Source organism: Pseudopipra pipra, chromosome 13, assembly GCF_036250125.1.
Source record: "Pseudopipra pipra isolate bDixPip1 chromosome 13, bDixPip1.hap1, whole genome shotgun sequence".
Taxonomy (NCBI): domain Eukaryota; kingdom Metazoa; phylum Chordata; class Aves; order Passeriformes; family Pipridae; genus Pseudopipra; species Pseudopipra pipra.
Genome location: NC_087561.1, coordinates 1,582,790 through 1,603,448, shown reverse-complemented (window position 1 = coordinate 1,603,448; position 20,659 = coordinate 1,582,790). Strand labels below are relative to the sequence as shown.

At 47.8% G+C, this 20,659-nt stretch overlaps 1 protein-coding gene across 2 annotated transcripts in view; it reads left to right on the top strand.

The window, feature by feature from the left end:
• Window positions 1–8,153: 8,153 nt before the first annotated feature.
• The window catches only part of LOC135421276 (fibronectin type-III domain-containing protein 3a-like), a 41,096-nt gene continuing 28,590 nt past the window's right edge, over window positions 8,154–20,659 (top strand). The window contains exons 1-2 of one of the 2 annotated variants that reach the window (XM_064669568.1): window positions 8,154–8,240; window positions 13,582–13,677. The gene's annotated coding sequence lies outside the window, so the exon portion shown is untranslated. The remainder of the gene's footprint in view (window positions 8,241–13,581; window positions 13,678–20,659) is intronic. The other variant, XM_064669569.1, reaches the window with a different exon arrangement.

Below are 20,659 nucleotides of genomic sequence, written 5' to 3'. Positions count from 1 at the left end.
CTGCCTCATGCTATGTGGCTGCTTCTTATTTGCACCAAAGACCTGATTCATGGCTGCTCTGCACTTTGATACGCTACGTGTGTTCCTGCAAAGCAGATATAAAACTGCTCATTGGAGCGTGGAAAGTCCCCCCTGCAGGGCTGAGGACACTGATCCCATGGGAAGGGGATGGTGCTCTGGCTCCAACGTGTTGGTGGCTGGAAGAGGAGCCCCCAAGGCTGGGGGGCCTGGGCCTCCATCAAGTGAAAAGTAAAAAATAAAAGACAAAAAAGAGGGAATGGAAACAATAATGAGGAATGGGGTTATTGTAGAAGAGAGTAAGTAAAAGGGGTTGTTTGGGGACAGTGAGGAAAATGCCAGATAGGAAAGAAACAGTGCTCTGAAGAGAGACAATGGAGAACTGGAGTGGAACAATTGAAATCCCATGTGGACAGGGAGCAGGGGGATCAGGGATCAGGCTTTTCCCCAAGGTGCTGCAGCCTCCAGCACACGAGCTCAGGGGGTGGACATCAAACACTGTGCACAGGGCTAAGGGGAAACTTCAGTGCTGATGTGATGCCAGAAGGGAAATGGGTTTTCACTCCCTCAAAGTGAACAGGGGGGAGTTAGAAAATGGGCAGCAGCCAGAAAAACAAGTGAACCTGATCACCTGTGGAAAGGTGGGAAAGCTGCTCCATGCTCCCGGCAGGAAGGAAAGAGCCCAAACAAAGGGATGAGCATCACATTACACCTGACACAGAAATATTTCGGGTTGCATCAGCCCTTCAGTGCTGAGGGTTCACCTGCAGCTGCCCCGGAGGAGCCTCTAGAACAAGTCAAACAGAGATCAGTGTTTAACTAAAGCCTCTCTCTTTTGTCTGATGGAATAAAATCAATTCCAAATGTGGAGATTTCAATGCCGGCTGTAATTTTGTTACAATTCAGATTTATTCTGCTCTCTTTCTTTCCTTTTTGTCCTTCCCCTCCCCTCTATTTTCCAGAAGTTGGCTCTGATGCCTGTTCTTGCTCTCCAAAGACCCTTCTCAGCTGAGTTTGATCCAGCAGGAAATGAGCCCTGCCCTGCCCAGGGTGTGAACCCAGTCCTTCCAAATCCCCAGTTTGGGATAAAAACACAGGACTCAGGTGCTTCAGCATCTTGGAAATGTTCTCTTTTTGCAGAGCAGCAGTAAAGCACATCAGAGATGGTTTGTTAAACACTGATTTACAAGAGCTAACAGTGAACTCACTTTGGCTTTTCCTTTCAGCACTGGAGCGAGGATGAGCATCCTCCAGCTCTAACATGTTTGAGTTATGGTTGTTTGGAGCATTTCTGAGGATCCAGCTGCTCAGTGACTCAGCACTGTGACCACATTCCAGGTAAGCAGATCTGGGAGAGCCCCACTGGCCCTGTGACCAGGGCAGCTGAAGAACTGCCCCTGTATCCACCTGGGAGCGATGGCTCTGCTCCTGCTCCTTAGCCTGAGCCTTCCCACTGCTGCCATGTCCCTCTCCCATGTGCTCTGGGAACGCTGCAACACCAGGGAGTGAGGTTGGGATAGGTTCCATCCCACAAGGAGACCGTGTTTTCCTTCAGCTGTATGTCCTACTCTGGAGCAGAAGGTCTGCTTGGTGCCATGTTCCGTGTGCTTTCTGTGGCACGTGCTTGGACCTGCCTGTTCCCAGCACTTTCTTGTGGCACAATGTTCTTCAGCCTGTTTGGATTTGTTTGTTGGGTTTTTTTTGCTTGTTTTCTTCTTGGCTTGGAGAAAGAGTTGTCAATTTGTGGGTAAACACAGCTAGTGTTTGGAATTGGACTGAAACAAGATTTTTGATTCCTATCTGGGCCCTGGCTGAATAAGTCGAGGAGAAATGGAGCAGAAAGACCTTGCAGAAGGTGGGAAAGGTGTGTGGGAGAGATCAGGCAGGTGTCTCACAGGCTTCTGCTCCTGTGGTGATGCTGTGGAAAGGAGCAGCTCCAGGCTGGGGCTGAGAGAAGCGAGGCACAGCTTCCCTGCTCCAGGTTTTCAGGTGAGGAAAGTGTTGGTGCTCAGGCAGTGCTCGAGGCCATGGCAGATGGTTAGAGGGTAAAGGGGAGGGTAAATGCTCCCAACTCTGGTTCAGATTAGATACTATGAAGATTTTTTTTTTTCCCCCTCAAAGAGTGGTCAGGCATTGGAATAAGTTGCCCAGGGAGGTGGTAGAGTCACCATCCCTGGAAATGTTCAAGAGGATGTGGCACTTGGGGACGAGGTTTGGGGGGTGATTATGGTGGTGCTGGGTTGATGACTGGACTTGATAACCTTGAAGATTCTGTGACTCTTGCAAACTAACAGACACCTTTAGCCCCCAGGGAGCCTCCAGGCCCTGAACATGCCCTTCCAGCCACTTTCCCCCCTCTTTTCAGAAGCAGCTGGAGTGCAGTTACTTTGCCACAACTGGTTGGCAGCCCGTGTCAAGCTCCAAGAGGATCTGTGCTGCCTTGCCATGCTCCCTGAAATCCTCTGGCACATTTACAGGTATCCAGTGGCAAGGTGAGAGCTCCAGCCCTCCCTCCTGCAGATGAGGGTGATGAGGGTGAGCTCAGCTTTTCCTCCTTTTGCTCACAGAGAGCTCAGCAATGGGCCAGGGTTTAATCCCCTTTTCCCACCAGACCCTGTTGTGTTCCCAGCCTCGAAGGATGGGGCACAGGGACACGCAGGTGCAGCTGGAGGTCAGGACACGCCGTGTTTGCTCACAGGCTGTGCCACATAATGAGTGAGGGAACCATAAACCAGATGTTCTCTGTCAAGTGCAAATTCCCCAGCTCTGAACTTCATCCCTTGCACTTCCCAGAGCCATAAACACCCGGTGTGTTTGTTGTGGGCTGAGGAGGGCGTTTGGTTTGGCCTTGATGGTGACTTTGTGCCAACAGCTCTGTGGATCCAGGGGTGATACCCAGTGAGCACACGTGGGATTTTGTGGGAGAACATCTTTGCAAGGGGTTCCTGGGCTGGAGGGAGGGCTCAGGGGGTTCTGGGGCCTGCTTGGAGAGAGAAGCACAGACAGCAAAATGTAGTGTCCACCTGCACCTTCATCCCCTGCCAGACTTCCCTGTCAATCCACCCTGGCCTGTCCATACTGATCTGCCCAGAATCTGTATTATCTTCTTAATACATCCCTTTTTTTTTTTCCCTGTAAGACACCACCAGACTGTACCAGGACTGAAAGCCACTGAGAGGGCAGAGAGTTCTGCAAATATTACTGACCCCAAAGGAAAACCTCAAGATTTGGGTTAATTTCTTCATTTAAAATGACATTGCTTTTAATGACACAGAGGACAAAACTGTTCGGGGTGTGGGGCACTGTGCTGGTCCAACCCAGTACCTCTGAAGGTACCAGCTGGTTGTTTAGATGGTGTTTAATAACCTTCAGTCGTTTCTGCTGCTGTTGACTTGCTTCTGGGGTTCAATGGTAAATAAACAGCAGGTTGGACGGGGCTTGGAGCAACTTGGTCTGGTGAAGGTGTCCCTGCCCAGGAACTAAATGGTCTTTAAGGTTCCTTTCCAGCCAAGCCATCCCGGGACTCTGTGGAACAGGGATGAGAGCACCTGCAGAGGGAAACCCCTGCTCCCAACACCCTCCGGGCTTTTCCCACTGTCCTGTGTTCCAAATATCCAGCCCAGAGTGCTGCTTTGCTGCCGATGGAGCAGATCCTCAGCTGGAGAAAACCCTCCCAGTTCCCCCGGGGTGGATGGAGCCATGCCAGCACACACTGGTGGAAAATCTGCTCCAGCACTCACTGTTTACTTCTGAGGATCTGAGCACAAACCCTTCCAACAAAGTGCTGTTTGAGGGAGGTTTGTTTGCCAGGCTGCCTTGCCTCGCTCCCTCCTGGACTGGACACACCAGGAGTTTGTGTATAATCCCAGAAAACCAAGGGAGTGTGTTCCAAGCCCATGCTCCCAGCTCCTGACAGAGTCAGGAGAGAGGAGGTTTTGCTGGACATGGGTTAAAATCATCAGGATCATTATTACTGCTGAGAAAGGATGGAAAAACAAATGTTTTTATTATGGGCTGGAACTAGAAATCCAGGAGAGCTGCTAATCCCCCTGATAAGTGGGGTGTGGGTTTGGAGAGGGGGTTGTGCATCCAGGTATTTACTGTGTCCAGCTCTAAGCAGCAGGTTTTTGTTATTCAACCTCCCCTCCCCTGTCCGGACTGGAATGTGTTGTAATTGTAATATTCCTCTTATCTCTCTTTTCTCCCCTTTCTGTCAAAGTCTTTTCCGTTTCTTTAATATGTTTCTTTTCCATCCCTGCTTTATTTTTATTAGCTCACCTACGGCCGTTGAATCAGCAAAGCAGAAAATAGATATTACAATTCCAAATTTTCTAGTGGAATAATGAGCATGTTTCTGGCACTGCTTCTTGCCATTGTTTTGTTAAGACAGACTCTCCTTAACTCTCCTTTTCCATTTCAGGGCCTGCCCTTCCTTTATAAGCCCAGATTTCTTCCCATTTGTCCTGTCTTCCCTCCCTCCTGACTCATTTCCACTTCCCATTTGGGCTGTTTCTTTTCTCTTTCCTTTTCCTTTTGCCAAACGTTCTCTGATCTTATTTTCTGCTATTTTTAATTCCTCCTTCCCAGGCCCGGATCCTCCCTGACCCACTGTCATCGGGGTGTGTGTCTCTACCTTCTTCCTCTCCAGGCTGGAAGGACAGCCTGGGCAACCATTTCCTCAAAATCCAGCTTTTCCAAACCCAGCTCCCGCCAAGCGCCGCTGGCTCCGTGTGAGGAACCCGCCGTCCTTCCACGGTCCTTGTGGCTCTCCAGGAATTTCAAAATATGATTCAAGCTCCCCCTCAGCCTCGTTCCATGTAATTTCTGAGCCACCTAATGAGAGCCTTCCTCCCAGACATTTGCTGTGCTCCTCGCACCAAATATTCCCTCCGTGCGGCTTTTCCGTCTGGAACATCCCACCCCTGCTCCTTCAGTCTCACCCACTGCCCGGATAATTTCCAGTCTCAGCTGTAAAAAAACAGCCTTCCCTCCCTGTCACCCCGTGGCAGTGTGGATGTGGGGTGTAGGCAGCAAACGTTCAGTCATTTCTTTTCCATGCTGTGGGAATAGTGGAAGCAATTTGAGTTTTAAAGGAGCCCTGGAGCTTGTGGAATGTGGGCAGGTTTTAGGTCTTTTATCCCGAGTCTCACCAGCAATCAGCTACAACTCCATAAGCTTTTCCATCAGTGTTTGCTGGAATGACCAGTGGAGTACCTTGCTCTGGTATAAAATATATTCAAAGTGGAAAATTAAGGGGAAAAAATTGATTTAATGAGAGGCTGGCTGGGGAAAGGAAAAGGATTTCTCCAAGGGCTGAAGCGCTGTGTTATTGCCTACAAAGGAATTCTTGTTCTAATCACACCTGGGGGGTCCAGTGGCCTTGAGAGCAAAGAATGCTCAGCATTCCCCCCCAAAAAACCTTCTTTATCCTGGCTATCAGACACCACCACTAGTCATAACTTGTAAGGTTTAGCTGGCAGTGGATAAATACTGAGCCTGGGAAGTCAAAATAGTCCTTGAATCGCTGCCTTCAACATTCACTTAATGCAGCGTATTTTGAATTTCCAAATCCCATCTGATGGGGCTCTTTCAGAAGATCTCCCAAAAGTTAAGTCCAAATATTTCACTCCAGGAATGAAATCCCCAGGGCACTGCATGTGCCTCGCTGCAGATTAGTTAGAGCCTGGGGAGTTATAAGATTCCTGAGATGGAGCGCTGAAGATTCCAGGAATTCTCTCAAAGGTGAAATTATTAACCAACCTTTTGTTCCTAAAGCAGCTCTGCACTCACAGAATCTCCTGCTGGTCTGGTCTTCTACCTTTCCTGAGGTGTTCCCAGATTTAAATCTGAGCTGGAATTAAAGAATTCCATTTGGAATCATCCATGACAATAAGAGTTTAACATCAGGGACAAAAGCACAGTGTGATTCAAAACAGGAGGAGCAGCTTATTTTTCCTCTGAGTCCTTTTCTGAAGGTTTCAATCTACTTTATATGCAAATTTATAGGTTCTTAACTGACAGTAATAAAACATGTGATGTGCTGATCCACACAACTCCACAGGGAAAAGGGGGAGCTGCTGCTTTTCTGTACCAGAATCAGACCAGGAGTCACAGTCTGTGGTAAAAATTATGGAAGGGGCAGAAAGAAGAGGAAATTTCAATGCAGAGATTGCACCAATTATCTTGTTAGGAGGAAAAGTTTTCTCCTGCCTTTTCCACCTGGAATTGGCCATGGATTCAGGTACAAAATTTTGCTTTTCAGATGCAACCTGAGAATGATTTTATCTGTTCTTTTACTGTTTGCTCTCAATTGGCAGAGAATATATTCATCATTTTATGGGCAAATATGAGTAAAATTAATGGTAAAGGTACTCTGAGAGGTTATTTTTTGCACTTATTTAACAATATATCCTATTAGTTGCCTAAAAATTCAGCTGTTCCCACCACCTCTGGCCTTCCTTAGCGCTGCCTCCTTGTTTCAGAAGATGCATGGGAATTTATTTTAGTCCAGGTTGTTTGTTATGGCAAATCAACCACTTCCCCCAGTCTCCAGAGAGAAATTCTCTGACATTAAGGCACAGTTGTTTCTATTCATTACATAATTTCCTATATTCATTAAAATATATATTTAAGATCAATCCAGGGGCAAATACAAACCCATTCATTCAAGAAGGTAGTTTCTTTATGTGTCTATTATATAGACATATATATATACATTTATTATATTGCATATGAATGTCAAGTTTGACCTTTTTCTTCTCAACTGCTGTGATCCACAGTTTATGTGGAGCTTGCATATGAGCACAGCTGTCACATTTATTTTACATCCACATAGAAGCTGAATTCCACACAAAACACCCCTGAAATCACTGCTTTAAGCAAGTTTGAGGCATGTTTTTAAATTTTTTATTATTATTTTTATTTTATTATTATTATTTTTATATTATTGTTTTTGTAAAGCACATTAATGGAAATGTATTGGTGTAAACTGCCTGGTGAAAATAAGGTGGAGAGTGTAACATTTATTGGTACATTAATTGCCAGAGAAAATAGATGTGCCAGAGGGGCTTTTCAGCCCATGTGTTGTTTTTTTAGCCCCTGCCCTTGATCCTCTTTGGAGCAGGGCTTGGTGTCCCCAAAGGCTTGGGATGCTCTGATGATGGGTGAGAAGGGATGTGGAGAACGGAGCTGCTGTCAGGATACAGAGAATCACAGGATGTTTTAGGTTGGAAAAGCCCTCTGAGCCCCTCGAGTCCAACCATCCCCCAGCACTGCCAAGGCCACCACTGACCCATGGCCCCAAGTGCCACATCCACAGGGCTTTTAAATCCCTCCAGGCATGGGGACTCCACCACTGCCCTGGGCAGCCGTGCCAGGGCTGGACAGCCCCTTCCACGAAGAAATTTTCCCTCATATCCAACCAAACCTGCCCTGGCACAGCTTGAGGACACCCAGAGACAAAGCCTCTCCTTCCTCTTCGCTTTGCCCACTGGGTTGGTATCATCCCTCTCGCTTTTAGGGTCATCACAGTTAACGTTTTGTGTATCATGACACAGTTTTTCGGATTCAGGCGAATTCTGTGACCCCTAAATTGGGATGACAGGCAATGCCTGGGGGGACAGTGCCCGGGGTGATGGGCAGTGCCCAGGGGGGACAGACGGTGCCCAGGGTGACAAACAGTGTCCAGGGGTAATGACAGTGCCCAGGAGGGAGAGATGGTCCCCAGGGGTGACAAACAGTGTCCAGGGGTAATGACAGTGCCCAGGAGGGAGAGATGGTCCCCAGGGGTGACAAACAGTGTCCAGGGGTAATGACAGTGCCCAGGAGGGAGAGATGCTGCCCAGGGTGATAAACAGTGCCCAGGAGAGACGAGCAGTGCCCAGGGTGACAGTGTCCAGGGGTGATGGACAGTGCCCAGGGGGGACAGGCAGTGCTCAGGGAGCACAGACGGTGCCCAGGGGGGACAGGCAGTGCTCAGCGGTGACACACGATGCCCACCCAGGTCCCCCGCCCGCAGCGTCCCTGCCCCGCGGGGCCGCCCCCCCGCGCCGCTTTCGGCGGGCTCGTGTGTCCGTGGCCGCGGAGCCGCGCGGGCCGTGCTGTGGTTGGCGCGCCCGCCCGCCCCCGGCCGGCGGCGGCGCAGGCGCGGTGCCCGCATTCCATGATGGCGGCGCGGGCGGGCGGCGGGCGCTGAGGCGGCGGCGGAGCCGGCGGAGCCCACGGTCAGTGCGGGGGGCCCGGCCCGGGGGTGCCTCCCCCGCCGTCCCGCCGCACCCCGGGTACGGGGAGAGCGGTGCTGCCCGCCCGGGGCGCGGCGGGCACTGCCCGGAGCCGAGCCCCGCGGTGCGGAGGGCGGGGAGGGGAGGGGGGGCGGCTGCGGGAGAAACGGGACCCCGGGGATCGGGAGGGGGATTTTTGGGGGAGGAGGAGGGGGAGCCCGGGGAATGGGGCAGATCTGGGGGTGGACGTGGCGCACGGGGCAGGTTGGGGGCAGGATCCGATGGGATCCGATGTCCCGGGGCATGGGGTGGGATGGGGGTCCAGGGCGGGGTGGGGGAGGATGGGGTGTAGGGGGCAGGATGGGATGTGCTGCAGGGATGGGGTGCCCGGGGTGGGAATGGGGTGCCCGGGGTGGGGTGGAATGGGATGGGATCCGAGGGTGGGATGGGGTGCCGGGATGGGGTGCCCAGGGTGGCATGGGGTGCCGGGAGTGGGTTGGGGTGCCGGGACGGGGGGTCAGGCCGGGCTCGGGGGGTCTCGGACAGGAGGAGGGGTCTGTACGAGAGGGTCTGTACGGGAGGGTCTGTACGGGGGTGCCCCGCGGGGCACAGGCATCCCCCCCCGGCAGACCGGGGGGATTTGGGATGCGGGGTTTGGGGGAGCGGCTCCTAACGGGACACCCCGGTGCGGGGGTCAGAGCTGGGCAGACACCCGGGGCTGGGGTCGGGGGGATCCCGGCTGAGCTCAGCTGAGCCCGCCCGGACGGGGTTAATGCCACCGAGCTCCGCGGGTCGCTCTTCCCCCCGCCCGGTCCCGCTCCTCTGCACAACGCACACATCCCCCGTGTCCCTCTTTCCCCTTCCTCTCCTTGTCCTTCCATGTCTCGGGGAAGCAGCGGTTGCGATCTGAAGCCTTTCCCCCCCCCCCGGCTCCCCCCTCGCCGCCCCCCCGTTCTCCCTCTCGCAGCCGCTGCCTGCGAATGCCACGTAGCCTTGTAGTTGTTCCCCTTGGCTGCTCCCAGCTCAGTCCCAGACACCTCCCCCGGCTCCTCCTGGGGTCGGGGCAGGGGGAGGTCACTCCTGTCAGCCCCTGTTTGGGTGGTGACCATCTTCTGCCCTCCCCCTTCGCGCTTTATCCCCCCCACCCGCCTTGGGGCAGCAGCAGAGGGGACCCCACTGTGAGCACTCTTAGCCCGATCCTATTTACCGCCTCTCACAAAAGGCTGGGGACTCCAGCAGCATGTGGTTCCCTTCCCGCAGGGCTTTGGGGAACAGTCTCCAGGGATTCTTTGCCCCCAGCCTCAGCTGCCCCTCTGCTGCCTCACATTGGAGGTGTTTCATGTGATAATCTCCCAAAACAGGGCAATAATGAGTTGCTGGCAGGTGTATTTGCTCCCTTCAGCAGCTCACTCAGCTGGTTTCTGAGTTTTGTTTCTGTTTAAAACTTGGTTGGAATGATGGAAACTTTCTGCAAAGCCGATTTTTATAATTGAGGTTTCAATTTCCATCCATTCTGCTGGTATTTTATGTGTTTGCTGCCCTGTGGTAGTTAAAGTTTTTAACACTGGCAGCCCTCCCTTGCTTTCCCTGCTGCCTGATTGGGACTATTGACACACAGATAAGTTCCTCTGCTGCCTGATCCACGTATGGCTGTGGCCTGTGATTCCTGATGTTTTCCCAATGTATTTGTCTTTACAACACTTAGTTCAATAGAGAAATACTATCTCAGTCACAGATGGAAAGACTGAGGCACCGAAATATTTATGGCCCAAGGTCACACAGGAAGTATGTGGTGAGGCAGGGAATTGAATCTAGATTTCCTGAGCCTCAGATTAGCATTTGAACCAGGGAAGCATCATCCTCTCAGTGTTTTAAGCCAATAAATTGACCTTGGAGTTAAGATCCAGCATAGAAGAAAGTACTTTGTGTGTAGTTCAGTATCCTTGTGAGTAAGAAGCAAAACCCGAGTTGCTTCCCACACTCACATTCCTTCCCTGGGTTTATGTAATTTGTGAAAAAGGATAAGGTGGTAAAATGGGAAAGATGTTGACTTTCTCAGGGCTCAGTGTGTGTGATCATGCATGTTGAAAAGCAGCCAGCTATTACACTCTGCTCTTTTAGGGCTTTTTACCTTCCCGTGTTCCAAATCTCGGAAAGTTTTGGAATGCTGGTGTTGTCTGGGAATCATTTGTTCTCATCTAGGATCAAATAAATCTAATGTTCTGTAGAGCTGAACCAGTCGGATCCCAGATCTCAGTTTGGGATCCTTCACACAGCAGCCAGTGGATAAACAGGGCTGGTATTGATGTCTTACACATCCCCTGGAACAAGCTCTTACAAGTTGTTCACTCTGTTGTAGCTCAGGATTGTTGCAGCAAGTTTTTGGAAAACTTGGCCTTAGCTGGAATTAAGCAGCACTTTGACAATGCAGTGGAATAATTTCAGCTCCTTGGGCTGTGTATGTGCACAGATACCCACTTCAGGCTACTTTTATTGCCGTTCTCTGGGGACAGGTTATTTTTGTTGGTGATTAATTTTGCTGTAGTGGTTTTGAGAAATTGGGTGTTAGAATGGCTGAAAACAATAACTCCTCGTGTATTCACCTTTAGAGAGAAGAAAGATAACTTTGTCTGCACGCATCCATTTCCTGCCACAAGCCTTGATCACAAACTGCATCTTTCTTTGATGTTGCACTGAAACCAAATCTGCAGCAAAGTTGGATATAAATGTTCTATAGAGCTCTTTTAACACTCTTTTGTCTGGGGCTTTCTGGAGGGTGGCACTGGCATCGTGTTTGCTGTGGGGCTTTTCCCACCCACACCAACAGCCCTTCATCTTTTACAATTATTTTTAGGAAAAGGTTGGTGAGTCCTTAAAATTTCCTATGGACTGTGCAGACAGGAAAAATTCCAGAATCCTGCTCCCGAGGGTGCCTGCTGAATTTCAAGCAAATTAAAATCCATCTTTGAAACTTGGAAGAATGAAACTGGCATTTTTATTTGGTGACTTGCTGTTCCCACAACTTGGGAGACTTCTTGTCAAACTGTGGAGGAAAATACGTGACTGGGAAGACATTCTTATAATACTGTGCATCAAAGTCAGGAGCTGGTATGAAATATTGTAAGAATGCCTTCCCTAGTTACATATTTTCTTAATTTCCTGCCATGATTTCATTTAATCGGGGAAGAATTTTAAATTTATCTCTGAAAGCAGTGAGAAAACCTCAGTATTAGTAATACTGCAACAGCCAAGAGGCTTGAGGATAAAAATTACATTTCTCACTTCTAATTTTGGACTGTCTCAAACCCACCAGGTCTGAACTCTCAGTACTTAAACCTGTGCTTGCTCTCAGGGCTGGTGGATGTGGGAGCAGTGACCTGTTCAGTTTTTCACCTGTTTTTAGCACGTTGTCATGAAACTTCCCAAGGTCAAGATGGTTAGTTTTCAGCTGTTATCTTTGCTGCAAGCCAGACCTTCACTGAAAAGTTTTGGATTCCTGAGTGAGGAGCACACACTGAACTCTTTATTGCATTCTTGAAGAGCTTATTGTAAAAGCAGCGATAATTTATTCTCTCAGTGGTGCTGACACAATCCTTGCTGTGTATTGACCAGCACAGACACACCACTGGCTCCCAGCCCTTCGGCCCTTTCAATCCTAATGTAAATCTCCCCTTGTTCCCAGTGTCTTGATTGATGTGGAAAATGCCTCCTTTTGCCCAAAATGTACTTTTCCAGCTTTGGGGCTGGTCATTTATATGATATATTTTTGCCTGTGCCTTATTAAAAGTCGTTCAGTAGGAACATGTGACTTCAGAAACATCTTCAAGTGACTTCAAGGCAGTGTCACCTTTCTGGTGACAGTGGCAGTGGATTGGGGTGTGGGAGCTTCTCCTGGCTGGGCTTCCTGCATAGGGAACCACAGGGACAGAGATTTCTTGAAGCATTCCAGTCAAACTGCAGAACACACCTGCCTGGGCTTTACCTTTAGAGATTCAGGAGGAATTTCCTCATGGAAAGGGTGGTCAGGCACTGGAAGGGGCTGCCCAGGGGGGTTTGGAGTCCCCACCCCTGGAGGTGTTCCAGGAATGACTGGCCGTGCACTCAGTGCTCTGGGCTGGGGGACAAGGTGGGGATGGGACACAGGGGGGACTCCATGGGCTGGGAGGGCTTTTCCAACCCCAGAGCCTCTGGGATTCTGTGAAAAACTGTATTGGGAATTGACTGATATCTGCAAAGACTTCCTGTGTGTGGAGGGCCAGGACAGGGCTCAGTGTGCAAATGGTTTAGGAACTGGAATTTGGTACTGGATGCAGTAGCTCGAGAAAGGTGATAATTTTTACATCATTAAATAATAACATCTTGAAGGCTTCAGCCACTAGTGAAGCTTTAATTACCTTTAGTGGAGCAGTCTCTAGAATAAAGCCATGCTGCCCCATAACAGCAAACTGGGATTGTATTTCCAGATTTATGTACAATTTATATCGTTTTATGCACCTTACCGGAGGATAAATATGTGCACGGCAGTTTAAATGTGGATGTATTTGCATACTTTTTGGAAATGGATTTTTTTCATCCTTACTGTCGTATAGAGGAGTAGAGCAGAGATAGATAACTAAGTAAATACACTTACTATCCAAAGACATGTCTCATCCCACTGTTCACACTGCCTGTCCCTCAGCCATTGCTCACACTCCTGGCTGAGCAGGGCAGTGTCTTGGCAGTGCTCTGGAGCCTGGGCAGTGTTGGGCAGTGTCAGCTCTGGCACTTGGGACGTGCTGGGTGACCCCGGGAGTGCCATGACAGCTCTGCTGGCTTTTCCCTTTTTCCTTGAGCTGTGTTTGCTGTTCCCGTGGAGTTGTAGCCATTGGCTGGCCCTTCATGGTTCCTTCTCTTTTAGTGACTCTGCCCCGTTCTCTGCACCTGGTTTTTCTTCAGACTTTGAGGGGAGACCTCACTGCAGTTCCAGTGTGCTGGGGAGGGGCAGAGGAGGGGCAGGGACTGAGCTCTGCTCTGGGGGGACCAGGGACAGCACCCAGGGAATGGCTGGAGCTGTGTCAGGGCAGGCTCAGGTTGGATCTCAGGGAAAGGTTCTTCCCCCAGAGGGTGGTTGGGCACTGACCAGGCTCCCCAGGGCAGTGGGCACAGCCCCAAGGCTGCCAGAGCTCCAGGAGGGTTTGGCTGATCCTCTGGATGTGCTCATGGTGTGAGTGCTGGGGATGGGCCTGAGCAGGGCTGAGCGTTGGACTGGATGATCCTTGTGGGTCCCTTCCAGCCCAGCACATTCTGTGCTTCTGTGACTTGCCAAGGCACTAAAATGAAGATGACTGTTTTTTCTTGCCCGCAGAGAGAGGACTGAGGGCAGCACTCGTTGCTCCCTCGGCAGCACCGGCCCTGGGACACTCACCAGCAGCAGGAATTCCGAGGCAGGAGAGTGTCAACGGTAATTACACGCAACTTACTCTCCTTTTCTGAACCACTTTTTTCTCATTAAGTCTCTAAGTAACACTTTAGGTTGAAATAAATATATTTGACAGACTTTTAAACTTAGGACTCCTTTTCCTGGAAGACATTTCTGGATGATTTATTGTCAAATGGAAAAATTAATTAGGGAAGGAAGAACTGATTGGGTTCTTGAGGTAGGAAGAGGGTCAGTGTTTTCTCAGAAACTCTACTGGTTTTATCAGGTGGCAGCCTTACCTCCATTTTCACATTTCTTACTCTTTCTCTCCCTCCCATCCCTTAGCTGGAAGTTTTGTCTTGGAGAGGGTTGCATAATTGGCTTTGGATAAAGCAAGTAAATTCTGATGTTAGCAAAATGTATTTCCTGTGTGGAGAACAGCTGCATTCTGATAGTGCCCTGCTCAGATCCTTTGGGTTTGGTTGGAGATCATGGAATGGAGTTACTCCTCTGGAATTGCTCAGGTCATGGAACTGATCTGCTGGAAAAGCAGGATGAAATCTGTCAGGAACTTGCCAGGGTTTGAGAGCAAGAATTCTTCAACTTCACTGTTTTGTTTTTTTTTAATGGGGAGTCCCATGAGTTATCTTCTAATGTACAGCACTGTAAGAGCCTTGTGAAACCATGGGGATTGCATCCCTGAAAATACAGGTAGCCAAAAGTCCAGGTGAGTTTTGGAAGCTGTTGGCTGCCCAGTGTGTTTTCCATGGGAGAACAAGCAGGTGCAGTATGAAGTCTTTGTGACTCAGAAATCACTTTGTTGTATCAAAAGGCACTCAGGCAGTTTAGTTTTTCTGTGAGGGGAGGGTGTTTTTGCTGAGGTCAAGTCCCCTCTAGTGAAGAATCAACTTCCATGTTATGAATATGCACCAAAATTCAAGTGTAATATGCAAGTTTCAACTTAGCAAAGAGCAGTTTCTCCAGCTTCCTAAACAGGGGTGGTTCACAGTTCTTTAATGCAACAGAAGAAATTATATTAAAAAATGAGTGTTATCTGATGGATGTAGAGTAGAATGTGGTGTGAAACTACAGTAGCACAAGACAAGACTTTGGGGAGCAGTGTTGGAAAGCAAAAGATGATCAGCAGATAGATTTCTTACAAGATATGGAGAAAAACCATGGTTATCATGCTGTATTCTCTGCAGCTGAATAGATATTTGGGAGGAAAACCGTTTAATCAGGTTAAATACAGGTTTATAAATTCAGATGGAGTTTTTTTTTATCTGCTGTTTAATGCCCTTTATCAGATACCTTCAGCATTAGTATCTCTTCAACAGGGCTGAGTTGCTCTCAGTTCTGCTGAGTGTCCCAGAGCAGTGGAGTGATCAGTGCCACTCCTGTGTCACTTGGGTTTCTCCTCCAGCAGGTACTTGGAGGGATAAAGGCAGAGTTTAATGTTTGTGTGTGAGGGGTTTTAGTCCCTGAAGGACTTGCAGGATGGTGCAGTTGGTTTTGAGCAGATTGGCTGTTCCCAGCAGAACCTTTAATCTGCTCACCCATGTGTGTATTTTTGTCCATTGCCATGTCAGGGGTGAGAATTAGTTAGAATTATTCAGGTTTGGAAGGTGTTATGTAAACAGCAGTTTGTATTGTACACTGTCATTTTGCTTTTCAATACCTAGAATTCTTAAAGCATAAACTTTATAAAAACTTACATATAAACTGTCATCCTTATGTTCTTCAAAACTGATAATTTCCACTTAGGCTCTTATGTAAAATATGATTATATTTCTAAATTTACAGCAGATTAACTGATTTACTAATACATATTTAAAGCTGATGCAGAAGGAAGTGATTTCAGTGTGTTGCCATCCATCAGCTGAGCTGTGTCAGTGGTTCTGTGCCCAGACCTGGCCTGTCACACTCTGAGGGAAGTGCTCCTGCTCAACCCTCATGTGGGTGACCTCATCCTTGCATTTTCCCTTGCATTTTCCATGAACTACAAAAATGCACATGGTCTGTTGCCACGGGACTGCTCAGCTGTGGTAATTAAAGTAATTTATTGGTGTGTTTTAGCCCTTAGTTTAAGTATAACCTGTTTTAACCAGACTAATTTCACTGCTCAGCTAAAGTGTTACAGCCTGAACCTCTGCTCATGTTGCACAAGGAAAACAGTCTCCAGTTGGTGTATCAAAATAATTCATCCTTGCTTGGAGTTGGCATAATCTCTTCCAGTCTGAAGGAATCCTTTGCTTTCACTGGGCTTTTATGGTTGTTTTTGAAGTCATGGTTTGTAGGAGGGCTCTTAAATGGAAAAGGCTTGTTTGTGTTGCTGTGCTGACAGGCTGCATCAGGCACTTGCTGGAAGAAAGTGCTGGAAAATCAGCCTTTGCAGCAACCTGGAAGCAAACTCCTGCTTGTGTCTCCATCCTGGGAAGTGCTGATTTCCCTCCTGTTTTGTTGGATGAGACACCAGCTGTGTGCTCGGAGCAGTCCCATGGTAGGAGCCTTTCCTGGAAGTGGCCTTGTTGTGTTGGTTTTAATAATCTGCATGATTGGGCTCCCTGAGTCAGGCCTAAAGTAAATAAATTGTTGGAATACAGAATGCAGGCGTTTGGAAAAGAGCTTTTGGATCACCTTGGGGTTGTGCCACACCAGCTGTGTGTGTGTCTGCCATCCCATAATTGCTCTCCAGCTTCGTTTTTAGGGATTACCCAGCTCTGGCACTAAAAAGGGCAGAGTTTTGGGGCTTTCCTGATGCAATCCCAGGAAGTTTCACCCAGGTCTGGAGACACAGAGGACAAAGCAGAGCAGCCAAGCTCAGTGGGCACTGAAATTTGCCACTTCCCACCTGCTCCTCACGTGAAGATTCTAAAAAAAAGCTTTTCCAAATCCTTAACCTTTATTCCTGCTGTGAACTGGGTGTTCCTCGCTGCAGGGAGGGGACTGGGATGAACAAGGTGCCATGGAATGATGTGTTCCTGTTGGAATGGATGTGTCTGCACACACAACAAACCATTCCTCTGGGTTCTTGCCAGTCTTGGAAACGGAACTTTTTCCCTTGGACTTCAAAAAGGTTGGGAAACGAGCAGAAATTTTTTATTTTCAGGAGAAAAAATGATCATAAAATGGGTTGAATTTTACAATCCACTTCAGATTTTTCCCACTGGGAGGGGTTGTACTCAGTTATCCAGATCCTTAACCTGGATTTCAGAGCCTCAGAGCACGGGCAGGTCCCTGTAGGAACATGCAGTTCCCAGCTGGTAAAACCTTGGCATGCTTTGAACCACTTTGATTCACCTGCTCAGCTGTGTTTCTTTGAGGTGTAAAATCCAGCTGCCTTTTTGCTCTTTAGAGATTGGGGCTGTCTGACCTTGGTCAGAAGTTTTTTTGGATTACTTTTCAGTGGACCACAGTGTATCTTATTCCCATAGTTTCCAAGTGATTTAGATAACCATTGCAATATAGAATTTCCACAGTATGTTGTCAGTGTCTAAATAAACTGGTTTCCTTCAAGGCCTAAAAAACCAGAATAATGTGGTTTTAAATTCAGTTAAAATTCAGTTTCACACTTGGACTTCAATACATTGTATTTATTTAAAGCTTTTTCATATCAGCTTGAAAAATTCTTGCTTTAAAATGAGCAACTCAGCTGATGCCAGAACATGTAATTTTCCTAACAGGTGGAAAGAAGCAGTTTTACATTTATTTTATTTTTTTTTTTTTAACAGCATTGATATAGCTGGAAAATACCTTAGTCCCATTATTTTTTTAAGTTGAAATAAGAATGAAATGCTTCAAGGGCTCAGTTCTTTGAGGTGCTCAGTTCTCTTCTAGAAGCAGGATTAGGATGTTTCAGGAACTCCTGGGTTTGGGTTTATGGGACTGGTCAATTAGGAAGCAGCACACAAGTGCTTAGGATTTGGCTCTGCTTTTCTGGCAATGAGAGAAAAGACATAAAACTATAACTAAAGCAATGAAGGAAAATATTTATCTAAAAGTTATGTCATGTTTGCATTACAGAAACTGTTACTGCAAACTTTGCAGGCCTCATAAAAGAATAATTCTGAGGACAGACGTGGCCCTCACGTGAGCATATTGTTAAATAAGAGCTCAAATCAAACCTGATGTGCTCTGGCAGCGGCAGGTTCTTTATTCCCAGCTCACAGCTCTTTCCAGGGCAGTTTCTCTTGGGAAGAACAGCAGAAAGTTGTGCAGTCCCTGGAAAAGTCCGTGACTCTGGAGGGTGGGCTGTGACCTCCCCCGACTGGTCATTGGCCTCTGTGTCCCCTGGAATCCTCAGGGATGGACTTGGAGCCTGGAAAACAATCCTGGAGTGCAGTGGGTGGTTCTTGGGGAGTTTGTGAGTGAGGGTGGAGAGGAGCAATTGTTTTATTGCTTTCCTGGCACAGTCACAGCAGGAACCTGATCCAGGTGGATAAGGAGGATGGAAGGGGATACTGTCCCTGAGGTCAGAGCTCCCACGTGTCTCCGTGGGCTTTATCTGCTGTTTCTTGGTAGCTTCAGGGATTTCAGTGTCTGATATGAGGGTTTCCATCCCAATCTTACTCCTCCTTCATGGAGAGTTGTAGGACTCAGTTCCCTGTGAGGTGAGCATTAATACTCCATTAAAATCTGTCTGTAATTTGGGGGTTGCTGGAAGCAAACACTTGGAGCAGAGTGTAGAAACCTTGTCCTCTGTGTGTGTGTGGAGCTGGGGTGCAGTTTTACTGAGTTTTTAACGTTTTCCTGGGGTCCCAGAGCTCACCTGGGTCAGTCCTACCTGGATCAGAATGGCTTTGGGCTCTCAGCTCTCAGAGTTACAAATATTTGAGCCCATTCTCTGGGTCAGTCGTGAACGTTCCCAGGATCACACGAAGTCGTGTTGCCCTCCTGGCTGGAAGCCAAACTTCACACAAGATGCTGCTGACAAACTCACTGGGGTGTCGTTATAAATGATGCCCAACATTTTAATCCAAACATGTATTTAGTGGGGGAACAGATGATTTATGGAGTGGTGGTGGTCCCTCCAGAGCTCAGGTCTAACTGAGCTTCTGTTAAACCTTTCGGTGCCTTCGTCTCGCTCAAAGTAAACCAGTCCACCCAGCAGGTCTCACGTGTGGTCCTGGGGCACAGGAGGACTATTTTAGGGTTGGGATGATACCTTAAAAATGCTGTTTATTTGAAAAACGTGGGTGGCAGAGGGCAGCCTGTGTCTTTTTTTTTTTTTTCCCCAAGATTTTTCCCACCTCTGAGTTGTGTGGGGCATAAATTTCAAATCTGTTTTTTTAGGAGTCATAAGTGATGCTGGATATTTAGGACAAGGTTATTCCTTAGCCTGAGGTTGGGGATGACTTTTGTTTGGGTCTGTGGTTGTTCTTTGAACAGCCTTTGGAAATGACTGATGGAAAATTGAGCTGACAGGGTGGAATGTGTGTAAAACACTCAGAAGCCTCAGTTTGCAGGAGATTTGGATTTTAAGGCATGGCAATAATTCATAATTTTCTTTATCAGAGAACATAAGTTTTTCCCCCCACTTAAGGAGAATATGTTGACTATATTTTTATATATTATATAATATTTATAGTGATAATTAGTAGTTCTGTCAGTATAAAAAAGTGTAATTAAAGCTTTAGGGTTTGATACAGTGCTGCCCTTAGTAAATAGCAGTATTGTGGCAGTTTGCTTCCTGCAATAAATGAAAACCCAGGCTCAGGCTGGCAGGTTGCATAAGGCACTGAACCTGGAAATCAGGAAGTTTCTGCTGAATTCCCAGCTCTCCATCCTGGACACATTGTTCTTTCTAACTCAGGCGTGCTGGATTTCAATAAAAATCAAAGTCTGCATTTCAGTAATAAGCTCCTTGGAATAGGAACTTTCTCATCTTAAATCCAGCACTGACTATAATGAAAATTGTGATAATTTGGGATAGCTTCTGTCTGGGATCATAAACTAATTTTTTACTGTTTATGAACACTGTTCACGTTCTGTGCTGGCCAGTGGAATGAAGCTGATCCATTCCTGTCTGCAGTGTTCCCCCTGTTTAGACTGTGGGATATATTGAAGTACTGGTAAAATATTTCAACATGAGCCAACAGGATTTTCAAAACTTGCTAAGTCCGTAACACCGTGACACATTTACACAATAGATAACTCACCTTCTATTAATGATTAAAGGATGCAATTCCAGTGAAAAGGCTATTTTTTCAGTTTATTAAATGTGCCTTATTTTTTTATAGAACACAATCCCTGTGTTTTTACATGCCCTGCAAATTCACCGTGAGGGGCTAAAGAGAGACACGGCTGTAAATGGTTGCTGTGTTGTTGTTTACTGGTGACTGCTCCAAAAACTGGATAAAACAGGAATGATGTGTTTATACAGGACAGTTATTCTGGCCATGACTTCAGGGTTTTTTTCAGTATATTGCTGTTATAATGTTGTAGTTTTCTCTTGTGTCATTCAAGTGGAAGTGCCAGAGCTGAACACGGCGCCTCATCCTGAGCTGCGGGGTTGGAAATGGAAACAGGAGGGTCAGTAATGCTGGGAGTCCTTACAAGGAGTTTACTGAGCATTTATAGAGTCATTAAAATTGGAAAAGACCTCTAAGGTCATCAACTCCCACCATTTATTTGTAAGTAACTGGAATTCCGTGTCCTGGAATTGCTCAGTATTTCACTTTCGAAACTATTGTAGGCAATTTTAGATTTGAATTTCCAAATGTCTTGTGAACCCCTGATGTTTTCCAGGCTTTGGTAGGATGATCCAGTATCATTCAGCCCTCAGTGAGCTCTGCCTGTTCCGTGCAGGAGCACAGAACTGTTTTCCCTGGAAATGGGAGCTGGGATCAGCGAGCCCTGCGCGGCTGCTCGGGGCTGGCCGGGCTCCAGCGGCACTGCTGGGGAGGAATCCGGGCTGGAGAAAGGGAAGGCCAATGTTCCAGCCTTCCAGAGCCTCGGCATTTTCCCTCTGTCAGGAAGTGAGGTCAGGCCCAGCCGCTGTGTACGGGAATTGTTTGCTCCAGGC